At 41.9% G+C, this 18,766-nt stretch overlaps 1 protein-coding gene and 1 long non-coding RNA gene across 11 annotated transcripts in view; one reads left to right on the top strand and one right to left on the bottom strand.

Annotated features, from left to right (window-relative positions):
* The window catches only part of LOC105485427 (uncharacterized), a 143,811-nt gene that overhangs the window by 9,987 nt on the left and 115,058 nt on the right, over positions 1-18,766 (bottom strand). The window lies entirely within an intron of this gene.
* The window catches only part of TLCD4 (TLC domain containing 4), a 111,601-nt gene that overhangs the window by 19,937 nt on the left and 72,898 nt on the right, over positions 1-18,766 (top strand). The window contains exons 1-2 of one of the 10 annotated variants that reach the window (XM_071075535.1): positions 15,034-15,152; positions 17,952-18,080. The exons of 4 other annotated variants lie outside the window; for them this stretch is intronic. The gene's annotated coding sequence lies outside the window, so the exon portion shown is untranslated. Of the gene's footprint in view, positions 1-4,097; positions 4,116-13,487; positions 13,545-14,237; positions 14,502-14,795; positions 14,975-15,033; positions 15,153-17,951; positions 18,081-18,766 lie in introns of those variants that run through there. 5 more of the 10 variants (XM_071075731.1, XM_071075855.1, XM_011747782.3 and 2 more) reach the window with 5 other exon arrangements.

The raw sequence follows: 18,766 nt of genomic DNA, 5'->3' as shown, positions 1-18,766 counted from the left end.
TGAGTTATATATTTTATTGCATTTGAAGAACCTGGGAAAACATAGTAGAATCTTGGGAATATAGGTCGGAAGCTCAAGAGTGAGAATTTTAGACGGCATATGTGGAATTGATACCAGATACATCTTAATGGATTGGGGGAACGGGGAGGACAGGGTTAAGCCAAAGCTAAGATGGACTTCAAGGTAAGTAAGAACCTGGAGTAGGCAGAAGTGAATTGAGCAAAACGTTAATTGCAAAATTTAGAGCTAAGAATCAAAGCAGAAAAGCCCGTTATGTTCTCAGGTTCAAGGAATTATCAAACTTTGAGATAAAAAGCTCAAGGGCTAGGGGAATGCAGCAAGAGCTAATTGAGAAATGAGAGCAAAAGCAGCGAATAAAGTAGTATACGTATACATATTTGCAGAACTTCTTTTAGCAAGAGTATTTGTTTGGAAGAACTACTTTTCTTAACTTTTTTTTTTTTTTTTCTCTTTTTGAGATTGAGTCTTACTTTGTTGCCCAGGCTGGAGTGCAGTGGCATGATCTTGGCTCATTGCAACCTTTGCCTCCCAGGTTCAAGTGATTCTCCTGCCTCAGCCTCCCGAGTAGCTGAGATTATAGGCATGCACCACCATGCCCGTCTAATTTTTGTATTTTTAGTAGAGACAGGGTTTCACCATGTTGGCCGGGCTGGTCTTCAACTGCTGACCTCAGGTGACACACCTGCCTCAGCCACCAAAAGTGCTGGGATTACAGACGTGAGCCACTGCACCTGGCCAGAAGAACTCCTTTAGGTAGGCAGTGAAACTCCACTGGATTTAATTAACAGAAGATGTTTCTTCAACTCCTATGTAGGAAAGAAGAGAGATTGGAAGATAGAGCTGGTAGAAGTTCTACGAAACTTCTCAGGAACCCCCTACTCTTATGCAAAGTTGAGGAGAATCATGAAATGTTTACAGATAATTTCCTATAGAAACTAGAGGAAGGGCTGAATTCTGGTTCAGAGAGATGAAGGAATAAGAAGGATCTCAGTGAGTTATTTTTATATTGACTTTCTTATAGAATGATTGGGCTTTTCTGTTGTAATGGTACAAGCCAAATAAGACCAAAATGATTAAAATCGCATCTAAATTATTTAGGAGACATGATTTTGAACTTCAGCTCTGTTTGTTCATCCCATCCCCTACAAATCAATATGACAAGTGTTGAAATTTGACAGTGGTGTATTTAGCTATTGGTTATGGTTTTTTATTTCCCAAGAATGTCTTGTACGACTAGCAGTCATAATTTACACAATTGTTTCCAAAGTTTCCCATGATACTCTTACAATGTGCATTATTTGTTAAGCGAATTAATAATTTGGATTAAGACAAAGTGAACTGAAATCAAGTTCATTTCACCTCTATGTTGATGCATTAAGAGGACGACTTTCTCTTTTTGTATTAATAGAACACTGTGTGCCTAAAACAGTGTTAAAAAGCCAAATGCTGATAGATTTTTAAATATCTGGTAGAGGATTTTATCAACAAACCAGAGGGCTTTGTAGGAGCCATAAAAGGGGAGGCAAAGCAGCCCTTTACATCACTTGGCTGTATTTCATTAACTTTAGGTAATTGCTCAGGATAAAGAAGAAGGAGGAGAAACACATCATTCTCTCTAGAATGTAGATTATCAGGTAAGACTCTCCCTCAGCCACAGAACTTTGAGCTTCCTAAGCGAGTTCCTTGACAAGCTGAGAACAGTGGGAACATATAGATAGCACCCACCTTGCAGGGTGCAATGTAAGTTGCAAAGGTGTACGGATGCTCTTGTACTTAGGATGGTGGTGTGATTACGTATGTTAAACCCATCATAAATGGAAAATACACTTAAGTAAAAAATGGGTTTAACATACCTAATCCACTGAACATCGTAGCTTAGCCCAGCCTACTTTAAACATGCTCAGAACATTTTTAGCATGGCTCACACCAGAAATCCCAGCACTTTGGGAAGTGGAGGTGAGTGAATTGCCTGAGCCCAGGAGTTCCAGACCAGCCTGGCCAACATGGCAAAACTCCATCTCTACAAAAAATACAAAAAATTAGCTGGGCATGGTGGGGTGCACCTGTAGTCCCAGCTACTTGGGAGGCTGAGGCAGGCGTGGATTGATTGATCCCAGACGGTCAAGACTGCCGTGAGCCCTGATCATGCCACTGCACTCCAGCTTGGGTGGTAGAGTGAGACTCTGACTCAATAATAATAATAATAATAACAATAATACTTTCAGTACAGTATTCAATACATTATACAAGATATTCAGTACTTTATTATAAAATAGGCTTTGTGTTAGATGATTTCACCCAGCATCGGGAGAGGGTATAATTGTACCACATATCATGAGCCTGGGAAAAGATCGACTTTACAATACAGTGAAACGCATTCGGTAGAAGAACCTTGAAGGAATGCATTTCACTGCATTATAAAGTCGAAAAATTGTTAAGCTGGACTATTGTAAGTCAGGGACTATCTGCATAAGACAGATTTATTGAAAATAAATCCCCTAAAATATCCTTTTCCCTAAAACTAGATTGTCTTCAGGTAACTGATAATCCAGGTGTATTCAGTGATTTCACTCTGAGAACATTTGTGAGACTTAGAATTATACTTTGGACTTTAATGTACCATAATGTTGCCTCCTCCGTGGGTGGTGGGTTTTGATAATTAGGCACTTGTCCAGAAAAGTTGGATTTTGGATGAATATATTACTTCATTTGTTTCTAAATTCAGAAAATATTATTTTTTATTGGTGGCAGCAATAGAGACTAATTAGAAAGAACAAGTGCAGAAAGAAGACTACTACAAAGAGGACTAGTTTGGAGGCAGTTGTTCTAATGCAGACACTGAATGCTTCTGTGGGACCAGGAAGAAGTCAGTGATGACTCCCAGGTCTTCCTGATGGCTTGGTGGATCTTGTAGCCATGTGGAGAGAGAGAGAATCACTGTAGGTAATATTCCATTTGAGAACTTGTTATTGAGAAAGGCTCAAATTCTGAAAACCTCAATTTCTATCTATAAATGTTAAGAGGTAAAGTGAGTTTCTTACCTGTAACAAAAGAAACAATTTAAATGCTAAAAAATCCTGACATTTACTTCAACTTCATTTGAATTTGATATGTTTGTGAAGTTATCTGGTATTTTCTACTTACCACAGAGAATTTTAAAATCTGAGACTTTAAACATAATTTTCCTTATTGAAAATAAATCCCCATAAAATGTCCTTTCCCCTAAAACTAGATTGTTTCCTTTTTTAAAATCAAAAAAGGGCCAGGTGTGGTGGCTCGCGCTTGTAATCCTAGCACTTTGGGAGGCCGAGGCGGGTGGATTGCTTGAGCTCAGGAGTACGAGACCAACCTGGGCAACGTGGTGAAATCCTGTCTCTACCAAAAATTAGCTGGGCGTAGTAGTGCACGCCTGTGGTCCAAGCTACTTAGGAGGCTGAGGTGGGAGGACTGCTTGAACCTGGGATGTGGAAGTTGCAGGGAGCCGAGATGGCACCACTACACTCCAGCGTGTGTGACAGAGTGAGAGCCATCTCAAAACAAACAAACAAAACAACAACAACAAAACCAAATAAAAAATTCTTAATCTATTGCAAAGTATAACAAAAATATTTTGAAAAGGGATGGCAATGGGTAAATTTTCAAAACCGTTACTTGCTGGAGGACAAAAAATGATTTTCAATTAAAATGCACAGCATGCAGGTCAAGATTAAGTGGGAGATCTGAATGCAGCATATGCATTTTAAATAATAACTCATTTTTGATGCTTCTGACTTCTCATATGGAATGTCTAAAACAGGGACTTCAGTTAGTGATACACATGATTCATATGTATGTGTTGAGCTGCTTATAGTAACACCATTGCAGGAATCATAGTTGTAATAACATTAGGTAAATTTTATTGGGAGATAATAAATTTGTAAGGGAGATAATATGTTTGCATATTTAACAATAGTCAAAAAAATTGCTCTTTTAGGCTGGGTGCGGTGGCTCACGTCTGTAATCCCAGCACTTTGGGAGGCCAAGGCGGGCAGATCACGGGGTCAGAAGATCGAGACCATCCTGGCTAGGAGATCGAGACCATCCTGGCTAACACGGTGAAACCCCGTCTCTACTAAAAATACAAAAAATTAGCCGGGCATGGTGGCGGGCGCCTGTAGTCCCAGCTACTCGGGAGGCGGAGGCAGGAGAATGGCGTGAACCCGGGAGGCGGAGCTTGCAGTGAGCCTAGATCGCGCCACTGCACTCCAGCCTGGGTGACAGAGGGAGACGCTGTCTCAAACAACAACAACAACAACAAAAATTGCTCTTTTAATTTTTAATTATTTTTAGGGTAGTTTTTGTTTCTATGATGTGGTTGGTTTATATCACTACAGAAATATGATTCTTTTGGAATTGAATATTTTAGCAGGGGATGGCAATAGAGCAGGGGCTCTTTATACTAAGGAATATTTCTAAATTCTAAAGTTGTATTTAGCTATAAGGTCTATGAAAACTACTTATGAATAGTTTATCAACTTTATTTAAAAAAATTGTTCATAGGAACAGGATAGGGACCATGTTAGTTCTGATTTTAATCATATTGATGCCTGGGCTCTTCATGTTTCAAAACAGTAAGCAGGAATTTTGTATGCTGATAAACAGTGATACTCTAGTGTTATCCAAGCAACATCTGTTAACAAAGCATTTTAGATCTAGAATTAAACAAAAAAAAGATATAGCTTTGTAAATTTCCCTCTTTTTCAAAAATGATGGTGGGGAGACCCAATCTGAAGAGGCTGTAGTGAGAGATGAATGCTCCAAAGTCAGAGAGTAGTGAGGAAGTAGAATAACAATATGTTTATGGGATGAGCTTGGTTGGTTTTAATTTGCATATAGTTTTACAAATGAAGGCCATTTATAATGTGTAAAGGTCCTTTATATTTCTTTTTCTGTGATATCTGTTCATGTTTTCTAATTTTCTCTCAAGTGTCTGCTCTTTTTCTTCTTTGATATATAAGCTTCTTATATATTAAAAAGGTTAGCCCTTTATCTGTGATTTGAATATCAGATTTTTTTTCCAGTTTGTACTTTGTGTCTCATCCTTGCTTATGCTGTTATTGTTATTTTTGCCAGGTAGTAGTTTCTGATTTTTTAATTAGTTAGATTTATTAATCTTTTATGGCTTTTAGATTTTGAGTCACAGGCCTTCCCATTCCTTTTTACGAATTCCAGGGTAAAGAGAGAATTCGTCCATATTTTCTTGGAATGCATTTTTTTGTTTTTGTTTCTGTTTTGCTGTCATCCAGGTGGGAGTGCAGTGGTGCAATCATGGCTCACTCTGGGCTCAGCCATCCTCCCGCCTCAGATTCTGATTTTTTGTAGAGAGGAGGTCTCACTATGTTTACAGGCTGGTCTCAAACTCCTGGGCTTAAGCAATTCTCCTGTCTTGGCCTCCCAAAATGCTGGCATTATAGGTGTGAGCCGCTGTCCCTGGCCTTTGTAATACATTTGTATATTCATATTTTACGTTTAAGTCTTTGGCCCATTTGGAATATTTACTAGTATACAGAATGAGACGTAGATTTAACTTTATTTTTTCCAGATGCTATTCATTTATTGCAGGGTCCATCTTACCCCACTGACTTGAGATGCTGCTTATTTGGGTCTATTTCTGGGCTTTCTATTTAATTCCATTAGCCTATCTATTCCTATGGAAATCCCAAAGTATTAATTATTGAGATTTTGTAGTATTTTTTAATATATAGAAGGTCATTCCTTACTCACTGATCTTTTAAAAATAGTTCTTCTGGTAATTCTTGTTTGTTTATTTTCCCATGTGGACTTTAGAATCATTTTGTCCTATTCCAGAAAATTGCCAATTAGTGTTTTCATTGATATTGTAATACATTAAAAAATTAGGGGCAAGTGCAGTGGCTCACACTTGTAATCCCAGGACTTTGAGAGGCTGAGGTGGGCAGATAGCTTGAGCTTAGGAGTTTGAGACCAGCCTAGGCAACAAGGCAAAACTCCATCTCTGCAAAAAAAAAAAAGCAAAAATTAGGCCTGGTGGGTGTGTCTATACTCCCAGCTATCCAGGAGGCTGAGGTGGGAAGACTGTTTGGGCCCAGGAGGTTGATGCTACAGAGAGGGAGATCTCATTTGAGCCAAAATTGTGCCACTGCCCTCCAGCCTGGGCGACAGCCTGAGACCCTGCCTTTAAATAAATAATAAATAAATAAAATTAAAACTTAGGGAGCATTTACATACATTGACTTTTTCTATCCAAAAATCTGGTCTGATTTTCATTGGTTCAAGTCTACTCTTGTGTCCTGCAGGAGTGTTTTAATGTTTTTCTCAGGTAAGTTTTGCTTTTTTTTTTTTTTTTTTTTGAGATGGAATCTCATTCTGTCACCCAGGCTAGAGTTCAGTGGTGTGATCTCAGCTCACTGCAACTTCCGCCTCCTAGGTTCAAGGGATTCTCCCACCTCAGCCTCCCAAGCAGCTGGGACTACAGGCATGTGCCACCATACCCGGCTAATTTTTTGTATTTTCAGTAGAGATGGGGTTTCACCATGTTGGCCAGGCTGGTCTTGAACTCCTGACCTCAAGTGATTCACCTGCCTCGGCCTCCCAAAGTGTTGGTATTACAGGCATGAGCCACCAGTTTTGCATATTTTTATTTAATTACCCTTACACACTTTTTGTTGCGATTATGGGGGTCTTTTTCTTCTTTTATTTTGTAAGAGTATTGTTTATCTGTGTGTGCTTGTACTACATACACATAATGTGTGTATGTGTATATATATATAAAAATATATATATATCTATACAAACACAATTTTGGTAAATTAATTTTTTTCTGCTCCCACACTTAAATTTTTTATTGTTTATATTTTTTTGCTGATATTTTGGGTATACATATACATGTACATGTGAGGATATACATGTATATATGTATACCAAAAAATCAACTGAAAAAATGTATATTTAAAAAAATATATATTTCACTTGATTTATAGGTATATAATCATATAATATAGATGACAATTTTACACTTTTTTTTCAATTGCTCTATCTTTATTTTCTGTCTTTCCTCTAGTTCCTTTGACGGATTCTTTCAGCACCACATTAATTAGTAGGGGCAGAACAAGCAACCCTTTTGTCCTGTTGACCTGAGCAGGAATCCTCCAAATTTCCCTATTAAATTTGAAGCTGTGTTTGAATTTTAAAATTAATTTCTAGTCAGACATTACTACTTTGCTTCATGTGAGAAATGGAAAATTTGGTCCAACAATAAGATCCCTAAATGTCCAACAATAAGGGATTGGTTAAATACATTATGTTAAATTCATTGAATATAACAGAGCACTTACAAAATATGTAGTTTTAATCTTTTTTTCATTGAAATAAAACCCAAAGTATATGTAGGTATGCATGGAAAAATGTCTAGGAGGATATTCAATAAAAGGATCTAGGCCAGGTGCGGTGGCTCACACCTGTAATCTCAGCACTTTGGGAGGCCAAGATGGGCAGATTACTTGAGTCCAGGAGTTCAAGACCAACCTGCACAACATGGCAATACTCTGTCTCTACAAAAAATTTTAAAAAGCAGCCAGGCATGGTGGTGCATGCCTGTGGTGCATGCCTCCTATGGGTGGAGGTTGCAGTGAGCTGAGATTGCCCTATGCACTCTAGCCTGGGCAACAGAGCAAGGCTCTGTCTCAAAAGAAAAGTAAAAAAAAAAAAAAAAAAAAAGGATCTAAAAGTTATAAGCATATAAACTGGTGATTGCTAATATAAATTTCAACTAATTTATAAAATCTAAAAATATCCATAACATTTTAGCATAATTTCAAAATGTTAGAAATTTATGAAAAACTGGCCAGGTGTGGTGGCTCATTCCTATAATCCCAGTGCTTTGGGAGGCCAAAGCAGGAGGATTGCTTGAGGCAAGGTGTTTGAGACCAGCCTAGGCAACAGAGCAAGACTCTATCTCCACAAAAAATACAAAAAAATTATCTGGGTGTGGTAGTGTGCACCTACGCAGCTACTCAGGAGGCTGAGGTGGGAGGATTGCTTGAGCCCTGGAGCTCAAGATTACAGTGAGCTATGCTCACACCACTGCGCTCCAGCCTGGGAGATAGACAGATTGTGTCTCTTAAAACGAAACAAAGCAAAACAAAAACAAAAAAGAAGAAAAGAAAAGAAAAGAAAGAAATTTACAAAATAAGAACTGTGTTCTTTGTTCTGGATCCCTGTTATTAATTTTTTCATAATGAAAAAATAAGCCTCTCCTGTTTAATTATGGAATGACCAGAGGTGTTTATCATATATTCTTTGCAAAATGACATGAAAATGATAGTGTAGAAAGATGTTTACAAGATATAAGCCACAAGGAAAGAGGGAATAGGAGAAAAGTCTACAACAGATAAGAGATTTCAATAAATTGTAAAAGCCAGAAATTGGATAGAGTAGTGATAACTGGCTTGGCAAAATGGAAGAGAGGCTAACTTCAGTGCTTGGAGGAAACTTAGCACTTGGTGGTGCAGTGTACAGTGGAAGGCAGGGCAGGGCACAGGCTGAAAAAGGAAGATAGTCCTATAATGGTTTACTAGGCTCTTGGACCCCTGGGTCCCTTCTCTACCTCATTCAGGCAGCCTGCACTCATGCCCTCCACCCTACAACCACCACCATCAATGCAATCCCTCTATGAGGTTAGAAGTTTCTTCTCTGGAGAAAGGATTTTATCCTTTGGCAAAGAGTTCCCATAAACAAGAAGTCTAACTAGAGAATGGGAAAGAGCCCTTGGAAATGACAAATGTGTTTGAAATAGAAATTTTAGTGGAAGATAAGGTTAAGGAATTATTTTGATGAAGGATGTCTCAATCTTGGCACAATTGCCATCTGGTGCTGGAAATTCTTTGTGTGGAAGTTTGCTCTGTGTATTGTGTGATGGTTAGCAGCATCTGTGGCTACTCACTAGATGCCAGAACTTCCCCCTCTTTGCTGTGGCGACAACCAAGAATATCTCCAGACATTGCCACGTGCCTTCTGGGGCAGGGGAATCAACCTTTTCCCCCTTCTGCCCTGTTTGAGAATCTCTATCTCAGACAATAGACAAGAAAGATATGGGGATGATCAATAGGATAAAAGGACACTAAATTTAGAGAATAATATAGATGTTCCAATAATGTACTAACAAGAATTCACAAAAAGAATAGAGAAAACGGAAGGGAGGAAAATAGCAAATAAATAAAAGAAAAAATTTGCAAACGAGATCAAAAAGATCGCTTGGTATCTAGCACAACCACTGAAAAAATACCTATTGTAAGGTGCATCAATATGACATTTCAGACTACTAGGGAAAATGGAAGATGCTAGAAAGAAAAATAGGTCAGATACAGAGGAGTGGGAACTAGAAAGGCATTAGACATTTCAATGGCAACACTGGAAAAATGCTTTCAAAATGCTGAGGGAAAATGATTTTCAATCCATCTAAATTATCAGTCAGGAATAAGAATAGAATGAAGACATTTTCAGACATGTAATTACTCTAAAAATTTACCCTCTCTATGTACCTCTTCTGAGTAAGCTACTGGAGTCTGTGATCCAGCAAAATAAAAGAGTAAACTGAAAGTTGTGTGTTTGAGCACTGGAAGATATTATTGCTGGGCATTTGATAGATATGTTGAAGCATTTGTATCTAAAATTTGTGTTAGATACATTTTAATTTTATTTTTTCATTCTTGTAGTGACGTAGTCTTACCAGGTTGCCCAGGCTGGTCTTAAACTCCTGACTTCAAGCAATCCTCCTGCCTTGGCCTCCCAAAGTGTTGGAATTACAGCTGTGAGCCACTGCACCCAACCTTACCTACCTTTTTTTTTTTTTTTTTTTTTTTTGAGACGGAGTCTTGCTCTGTTGCCCAGGCTGGAGTGCAGTGGCACGATCTCGGCTCACTGCAACCTCTGCCTCCTGGGTTCAAGCGATTCTCCTATCTCAGCCTCCTGAGTAGCTGGGGTTACAGGTGTGCACCACTACACCTGGCTAATTTTTGTATTTTTAGTAGATATGGGGTTTCGCCATGTTGGCCAGGCTGGTCTCAAACTCCTGACCTCAGGTGATCTGCCCGCCTAGGCCTCCCAAAGTGCTGGGATTACAGGCATGAGCCACCGTGCCTGGCCCCTAATTATTGATTTAAGTGAACATTGTAATATGGTTATGTTGGAAAGAAGCATGAGGGCAAAGTTGTAATGGTGGTGGGAAAAGAGCGAAATCCTCGGATATCATAAGATGTCAATAAAGAACGTGTAAAACTGAAAATCAAGAAATGCTGTTATAAGGTTATCATTTAGGAGATGAAGAACATGGTAGGGTTGTGTGGAATGTAGGGTGAAGACAGGTGGGGAGAAGCAGGACAGGGGGCTGATGGCACTCATTGATGTTTTTTGTTATAAGCCTTTAAGAATCATTTGATTTTTCACTTATGTGTGTTACTTTCACTAAAAATAAAAATGCAAACAAAACAATACACATACATTGTAGAAAAGATACCACATATAATAAAATGCACAAAAAGAACATAGATGTCCAGAATCTCAAACATCCAGAAAACTGAGTGTGCCTGTAGTCTCAGCTATTCAAGAGGCTAAATGGGGAGGATTGTTTTTGTATTTTACAGGCTGTGTCCATAGATGTCGGGGAGTTACAGGCTGTCAGGTGATATGGTATCTGTGACTGGCCACTGTACTCCTGTACTCCAGCATGGGCAGCATAGCAGATCCTATCTCTTAAAAAAAAAGAATCTCACCCACCCAGAGATAGCCACTGTTAATATCTTGAAATAGTTTCATCTGAAAAATGAAAGTACTTTCTAAAAAAACCTTTCGGTTTTTGTTTGTTTGTTTGTTTGTTTGTTTAGAGACAGGGTCTCACTCTGTTACCCAGGCTGGAGTGCAGTGGTGCAATATCAGCTCACTGCAGCCTCCAACTCCTGGCCTCAAGCAATCCTCCTGCCTCGGCCTCCCAAAGCACTTGGGATTACAGACATAAGCCAGTGTGCCTGGTGAAAGTATTTTTAAACACGTATAAAATCTTACAAACACTCTTAATACACTAAAACTACCAACACAGGAAAAAGTAGTGCTTGGGGTTATTCATTTTTTAGTAACTTAACCTTTCTGATCAAAATGTTTGGTGTCATTTAGTTTGTATCTTCACTAACAGAGTAGAGTGGAGAATTAAGGTAATTTTTCACAATAGTTTTGCTTTAATTATATTATTTCAGAAAAAAACAGCTTTTGGTCTTAGTTTTTCAAACAATTGGTTCTATTCAGAAGACTAAGAATTTCGGAAAATAAATTCATCAGGAAAACTTACTTCATTTAAAAGAGTTTTTGGCTGGGCGTGGTGGCCTGTAATACCGGCACTTTGGGAGCCCGAGGTGGTCAGATCACTTGAGGTCAGCAGTTTGAGACCAGCCTAGCCAACATGGTGAAACCCTGTCTCTACTAGAAATGCAAAAATTAGCTGTGCACAGTGGTACCTGCCTGTAATCCCAGCTACTCGGGAGGCTGAAGCACGAGATCTGAATCTGGAAGTCAGAGGTCGCAGTGAGCTGAGATGGCGCCACTGCACTCCAGCCTGGGCAACAGAGCAAGACTCTGCCTCAAAAAAAAAAAAAAAAGAAAAAAAAAAAGAGTTTTTGTATTTGTTTCCCATTTCAAGTGTGGATAAATATTTTCATTCATCTGATCTGTTTGCTTGAACTGTTTCAGTGAATAAAAATATAAAAAGTGCAATTCAGTCTTTATACATCCCATTTAAAAGGCAGAAAAACTTCATATGGTAAATACAGAATTCTGAGAAAGTATCCTTGGAAAGGGAATATTGGTGAAACAATTAATAATAAAAATTTAATGAACTGGATGTGTGTGTGTGTGTGTGTGTGTGTGTGTGTATATATATATATATATATATATTTGCTTGTTTTTGAGACAGAGGTTTGCTCTTGTTGCCCATCCTGGAGTGCAATGGTGCGATCTCGTCTCACCACAACCTCTGCCTCCCGGGTTCAAGCGATTTTCCTACCTCAGCCTCTTGAGTAGCTGAGATTATAGGCATGCGCCACCATGCCTGTAAAAAATTAGTCTGGCTAAGTTTTTGTATTTTTAGTAGAGACAGGGTTTCTCCCCGTTGGTCAGGCTGGTCTCTAACTCCCAACCTCAGGTGATCTGCTGGCCTCAGCCTCCCAAAGTGCTGGGATTACAGGTGTGAGCCACTTAAAAAATAACTGGATATTTTTAAAGAGATTAAGCTACCCTGAATTTTTTCAGGAAAAAATACAGTTGATGTATTATTCTACCTCCTAAGGTCACTGAGTTTTAATTAGCTTACAACTTGCAACATTCAACTACTATTTACTGAATTCCTCTCATAGCTCAGGCTTTGTCCTTGAAGTATTCACTTACATGTTCTGTATAATCTCAAAAACAATCTTGCAGATTTCATGATGCATTTGTAGAGGCCTAACATGAAGGAATATGGTGGGACATAGAGTACAGTACTATGGATTTCTGTGGGTTTACCTGGCCTTGGTTATTGCTGTTGGTGTTAGAGAATTATGCATATCAAAGATAATGATGGTGCATTTATCAGGAAAGAACAGAACTACTATCGGCCACCAGAGACAAGCATGGGAGAGTTTCTGCAGGAGGCAGTTTGATTCAGAGTCTTGAGATGACACTGTGAAATCGGTATTTTCTGGGCTGACTCCACAGATGTTCACATATAACCATTCGTCCCACAGAGAGTTATGGAATAGCTGTGTGAGTGCACAAGGCAGCTATCGCGCAAACCAAAGTTGTCAGGTACTACACATATTGTGAAGGAACTATGATGGGACACGGTGTGGTCAAAGAGCACTGGTGCCTTGGTACCTCCTGAGAGTCTTAGGGAGAAAAAGGGGAACATGCATTTGGGGGCCTGCAGAATCTTTCTCTCTGCTTGACGGCAGGGCAGGTTTCTGTCCCTCCCCATTCCGTGGTATAGATTTTATCTTTTCCACATCAGTCCAGGTCTTCAAGAGTCACTAGGAATTATTATTCCCATTTTATAGATGAAGAAAGTGAGCCTCAGTGAGGTTCAGTTAGCTAAAGGCACACAACTCTAATAAACTGACAGAATTCCAGGTTCTGATTTAAATTCTATTGCTGTCTCTTGAAAATAAACATGGACAGCTTATATGAGCTTTTGTGTGTGTATTTTCTGGTCTAAATCTGTGGCAGATATGCGTGTCTTTCTGTGCATGTATATAGTAGATCAAATATGTTACCTCTATTGACATTTCTTACAAATAAATATCCTGTTATCAATGATAGTGTTTACAAATTATTTAGAACTTACCTCTTTTCAAGAAAAGGCCTTGTGATTGCTCTCTGCGAATTATAATAGCCTGAATATACCTCTTCATTATTTTGTTTTGTTTCAGACAATTATCTCTGGTTGATGCAGATCACTTGGAAGCTTTTGAGGCTGTATATAACAGGTCAGAAGATCTATTTAATGTCAAACTTTACTAGACAACTTGGAATTCTCAGCCAGCACCAAATATTCAAATCCAACTTCCACACCCCGACAGCAGAGGGGTTCCGGGTGTAGGTGGAGTGCTGGTGCACCCATGAGGGTGTTTTTCAGGAATTCCGGAGGTGGTGCTCGAGAGAACACACTTCTTCTACACACGCCCCCTACCCAGTTTGGTATGCACCTGCAGCCCCAAAGAAGAACTGGCGGGACTCGTGTGTGGCCGTGTCAGACGCGGCAAGAAAAACCAGCAGTTGCCTTTTCATCTCTTTTCTGATGATCTTACCACGAAGTCCCCAGTATTCCAGCATTTAAGGCAGAATGTAAATTCATAATCTAAGAAGATTTTTTTGTTACGTGGCTAGCCCAGGTACTGACCGCTGAGGGGGCGGGCTCTCACAGTTCCCCCACTGGCAAGTTTTATGACTTGCTTTGGAAAACCCGGGAACTGCACCCTCTGCCCTTGGCAAGGTGTGAGCTTCCAGGATCTCTACGCTGCGACTTCGGGTGTTAGGGTTTTTGGGCTCTTTCCCAGACCCAAGTTCCAGCACAAGAAGGTCTGCCCCGCGGCGGGCCTCGGGGCCCCGCCCACTTTGGCCAGGGTTGGAGCCACCCGGAGCCGGAGCCGGAGCCGGAGCCCGAGCGGCCGCGGCCCCTTTAAGGAGCCGCTCTGCGGTAACCCGAGCCCGCAGTCCGGGCGGGCGCGACGGCCGCGGCGGTAGCTGGAGCCTCCGCGACTGCACCTCCAAGCGGCCCGGAACCCGCGGCTTCCCTGGCTCCCGCGAGCATCTCACGGGGCGGCACTGGCCAGCGCCAGCCCTCCGGCCGGCCCGGATGACCAGAAGCCTGTAGATACCCGCCGCCCTCTCCCGGCTCGGCGCAGCCGCCGCCCGCGCGCGACTCGCCCCGGGACACTGCACAGGTGACGCCGTTTGGAGGGGGGTTGGGGAGGAAGGCGGGCTTGCCTCGCCCCGCGGCTCCCCCGCGGCGGCCGCCGAGCGCAGCCCGCGGAGAGGGGCGCCGCGCCTTCCCGCCCCTGGCCTAGCGCGGCCGAGGGCTCCTGCGCCTGGAGGCTGGGTGGGCGTCCGGCGCGCGGGAGGCGGCCCGGGGTTCCCGGGCGGGCTCCGGCAGGTGTGTGCGGCAGACGCAGCATCGTCCCCGCTCGGCGGGCCACGGCGTCGCTCCGGGAGCAGATGGTGTCCCGGGGCCCGCGGCCCCCGCGCCGCCCGGGCGCCCCGCGTTCCTCTCGCGTTTCTCGGGCTGCACGATTCTGGCTGCCCTGCCTGCCTGGCGGTGCCTCTCGGGTCTGAGCTTAAAGCGGGTGGGTGCAGACCTTTGGGCATCCAGGGAGAGCTCTCTTGTTAGAGCCCACACACAATCAGGCGCATCAAGTGGGTAAGTCCCCTCCCCCGCCGCCACCCTCTGAAACAAGTAGCTCTTATTTACCCTTGCAGTTCTCAAGTGGGTCCCATTTTTAGCCACCGAGTGCTGAAAAGTCTAGTGGGAAGGGACCAGGCGGAGAGTCAGAGGGAGAAATTCGTTTCTATTTCCATCTCTACCACTGTAACCCCTGGTAAGTTTATTAAACTAAGTGCCTCGGTTTACCCAGCCATGAAATGGGATTCGTAATGCCAGCAATTTCCTGCTCCTCCAAGACGGCAGGAAAACATCTGTGAAAACACTTTGGGTTTAAGTTCATTTAAGAGTCACTGTTGCTGGTCTGTATATTTTTAATTGTACACACATTTGAGTGTTAATGTGGTGCACACTTTTATATGAAATGATGAAATTTACTTTAAAGACTGATCTTGGATAACGTTTAATCCAAATACCAGTTTGGAGAAATGAAAGAGTTTGTGTGGACGTTAGGAATTGAGGTGTGAAATAGGAAAAAAGCTATCATTTTAATAAAATGTTTACGCAGTCATAAATGGAGTTGAGAAAAATGGACCTTGCATTGTGGTGTTTTCAGTGAGTTACTCCTGTGCCAGCACATGGTGTGGATTGCAATGTAGCTTCAGCTTTGTGTAGCAGATTAAGGTAATTTAGAGAATCCCAGCTCCCTTTTAAGTGTGTTATATATAAGGAATTTTTATCCTTGCTTATCTTTTCCTTAAATTGTATGGGTGAAACGAAATTAGGAAAGTGTATTCCCGCCGTGTTAGAAAATATGAAAGAATGGGTGAAGAACTATGGATTTCAGTTTATTTGCCACGCCCCTCCTGTGCCATACGATGACCCAGCGAATATTTTGAGGGTGCTTCTTTTTTTTCCTACACCTGCAACTCCTTTTGCCCCATTGCCTCCCTCTGGAGTTTGAATCTTTACTGTCCTCATCCTTGAGACGATTTTTATCTGTTTAGGCTGGTTGCCTCTGACCCAGCTGCCCAGTCGGTCATTATTTATTTACAGTATTAGATTTCCATTTCTATTCATTCCACTCTAAGCCGCCTTTACCCTGGTGGAAAGAATAATGGGCCTTTGCTACTAATGCTATATACTTGGAGGTGACTAGGAATGGCATGCTCAAGGTGCTGAGACTAATGCAAACCCCAGGGAAGCTAGGTCTTCACTGGAGTCTTCTGAATAAGTCCTGGAATACAGATGCAAGAGTTGGCCTGTCTTTTCCTTGATTTTCTGAAATCTCCACTGGGTAAATTCATTTGATTGCCAAGAGAAGTCTTGGGAGCAGGGAGCTATCAGAAATCTGAATGTTAGACTGATTAAGAGCGTTCCCTGCAAAAGAGTGGGGAGAAAGAAGTAGTGGCTTTGTAGGTGTTGGAGAGTCCTCCCTGTAACCAGATAACTAGTAGGAAGTAAAGGATCCCTAGATTCCCAATTGAGAAATGGGAAGGGTTTCAAAAGGGAAGTGGCGCAGCTTCTAGGCAGGTTTGGGAATGTACCTGAGGTTTGATGGGCCCTTTCCCTCTTTCTCTTTGAGAGGTTTCTGGCGCCTCAGAGTCAAGCACATCTGTCTTAACAGTTTTCAGACCTGTTCACTCTCCTCCTTGGTGCTCTAAAGGAGGCCCAGCGTTCATGTTCCTCTCTCAAAGCTGGCCTTACATGTATTAGAGGAAAACGGGCAGTTTAGTGTGTAAGAAACTCTTTAGACCTCAGTGTCTCTCCTCATCCTTCTTTCCAAATTAGTCCCACATCCTACAGATTAAGGATTCATTTAGGCTTCAATATTTCAAACTGGGATACTCAGTTTGGCTAGGAAGAGTGAACTGAACAGTCTACACTAAGATATGAAAAGCCAGCTTTTCTGTTGAGGAAGATAATGAATTAATTGTCTGGGTGAGAATTGTGGGCATTTGGACAAGGGAGGGCCAGACTGGGGGTGGAGTTGTGCTGGACAGCTTGTGCCCTTGTCCTTGAGAGAGGAAAGGATACCACCAAACTAGTGTAGTCACCTTGTTGTGCTTTTTCTTCTTCCATTTGCCTTGTGAGGAGAAGAAGATAGCAGTATGGAGGTGGAGTCACCATCTGTTCTCAAGGATAGGAAACAGACTTTAACTGAACATTAGGAATGAGCTGTATTCACCTGGCATTGGTATCAGGCGCTGGATGGATTACACCAGAGAATACATTACATCAGGAAAGTAAGGCTAATTTTGTAAGAGAGTCTAGGTATTTCCAGAGTGACTTTGGTGGTCTTTTTCTTGTTGAGGATGAAAGGTTGCACACAAAGAAGTGGAGGCCTACTGCTCTGAGGCTTGTTATTCCTGGTGAGACAGTTGGATGTGCTGCAAGCAGATCCCAAACCTGATCAGGCAGGATAAGGCAGGAATAGCGAAAGGTGTTTCTTTGTTCAGAACATTGGTCTGTTCAAGGAGAAGGCAATCCTGTAGATATATAAGAAGGAGCTTCTGAACCAGTGTAAAAGGCCAAAGCTTTTGAAAACAGCCAATGAAGAAGACACGTGGAAAGCTGTTCAGAGCTTGAGCCAGCACTGGAGGAAGGGAGTCCCAGACAGTGGGACCAATATCATGGGTGGAGTTTGACTAGGTGGACAAAGGCTTGTCTAAAGCAGTGTTTCAAACATTTTCAGACTACAACAGTTCAAAATGCATTTTTACACTGAGACCCAGGACATAGCAAGTATATGTGTATGTGAAACTAGTTTCTATTTTTATTCTATTTCTGTTTCTAGTCTGTGTTCTTAAAAACTCATAATGTGTTAGTGGATCACAGTCCACTATTTGGAAACCACTTATCCAATGGATAGAAAAACAGGTTGCAGTGGAGCAGGCTGGGTGGGGGGATTGGAGATACTGGGGGAGGTGTGGGGAATACAGAATTGATTGAGCACTACCTGGACCCCTGTTGGTGGGACAGAAAGGAGTGTGGAGACTCATCTTGTGTCTGACAGGTACAGAACTCACATAGATGAAATGATGGAACAGATGCAGAAGAGGGACTTTCCACCAGTTCTACTCACTTCAAAGCAAAACGATTGGCTTTAAGGAAGAGGAAATGTGCAAGGAGTGAACTTGGATTTGTAAGCAGATTTCTTTAGAGCAGTAAGATTTTCCTCTGTAGGCTTAATGAGGAGACAAATGGACCCAGAACAAATTGGCTGATGAATTTAGGTCATGTCCACTTTCATGGCCAGATAGGGAGCGGAGGGGCTCATAGTGCAGGGAGGGTGAGTAGGAGGCTCACACCTCCCCTTACAGCTTTGAGAAGTTTGAGCAGAAGCAGCGGCTGGAATGTGTTTTGAAACGCCATTTGCTGATCAAACTTGTTAGGAAGTTGGCTGCTTGCCTCACAGAGAATTTGAAAAGTATTCTTTTTTTCTTTTTGAGACAGGGTCTTGCTTTGTCGCCCAGGATGGAGTGCAGTGGTGTGGTCTTGGCTCACTGCAACTTCCACTTCCTGGCTTCAAGTGATTCTCCTGCCTCAGCCTCCCAAGTAGCTGGGATTACCCGCCACCACCCCCGGCTAATTTTTGTATTTTTGGTAGAGATGGGGTTTCACCATGTTGGCCAGGCTGGTCTCAACTCCTGGCCTCAAGTGATCTGCCCAACTCAGTCTCCCAAAGTGTTGGGATTACAGGCGTGAGCCACCATGCTCAGCCTGAAAAGTATTCTTATTAAATTTTACAAAAGGGCTAGACTGTCAGGACTTCCTTAGAAGTATAGATCTGTGATCAAATTCCGATCATTGTTCATAGCCTTTGGGGGT

This window comes from Macaca nemestrina, chromosome 1 (assembly GCF_043159975.1).
Source record: "Macaca nemestrina isolate mMacNem1 chromosome 1, mMacNem.hap1, whole genome shotgun sequence".
In the NCBI taxonomy this organism is placed as follows: domain Eukaryota; kingdom Metazoa; phylum Chordata; class Mammalia; order Primates; family Cercopithecidae; genus Macaca; species Macaca nemestrina.
The sequence above is the reverse complement of the archived record's forward strand: the minus strand, read 5'-3'. Positions and strand labels throughout refer to the sequence as shown.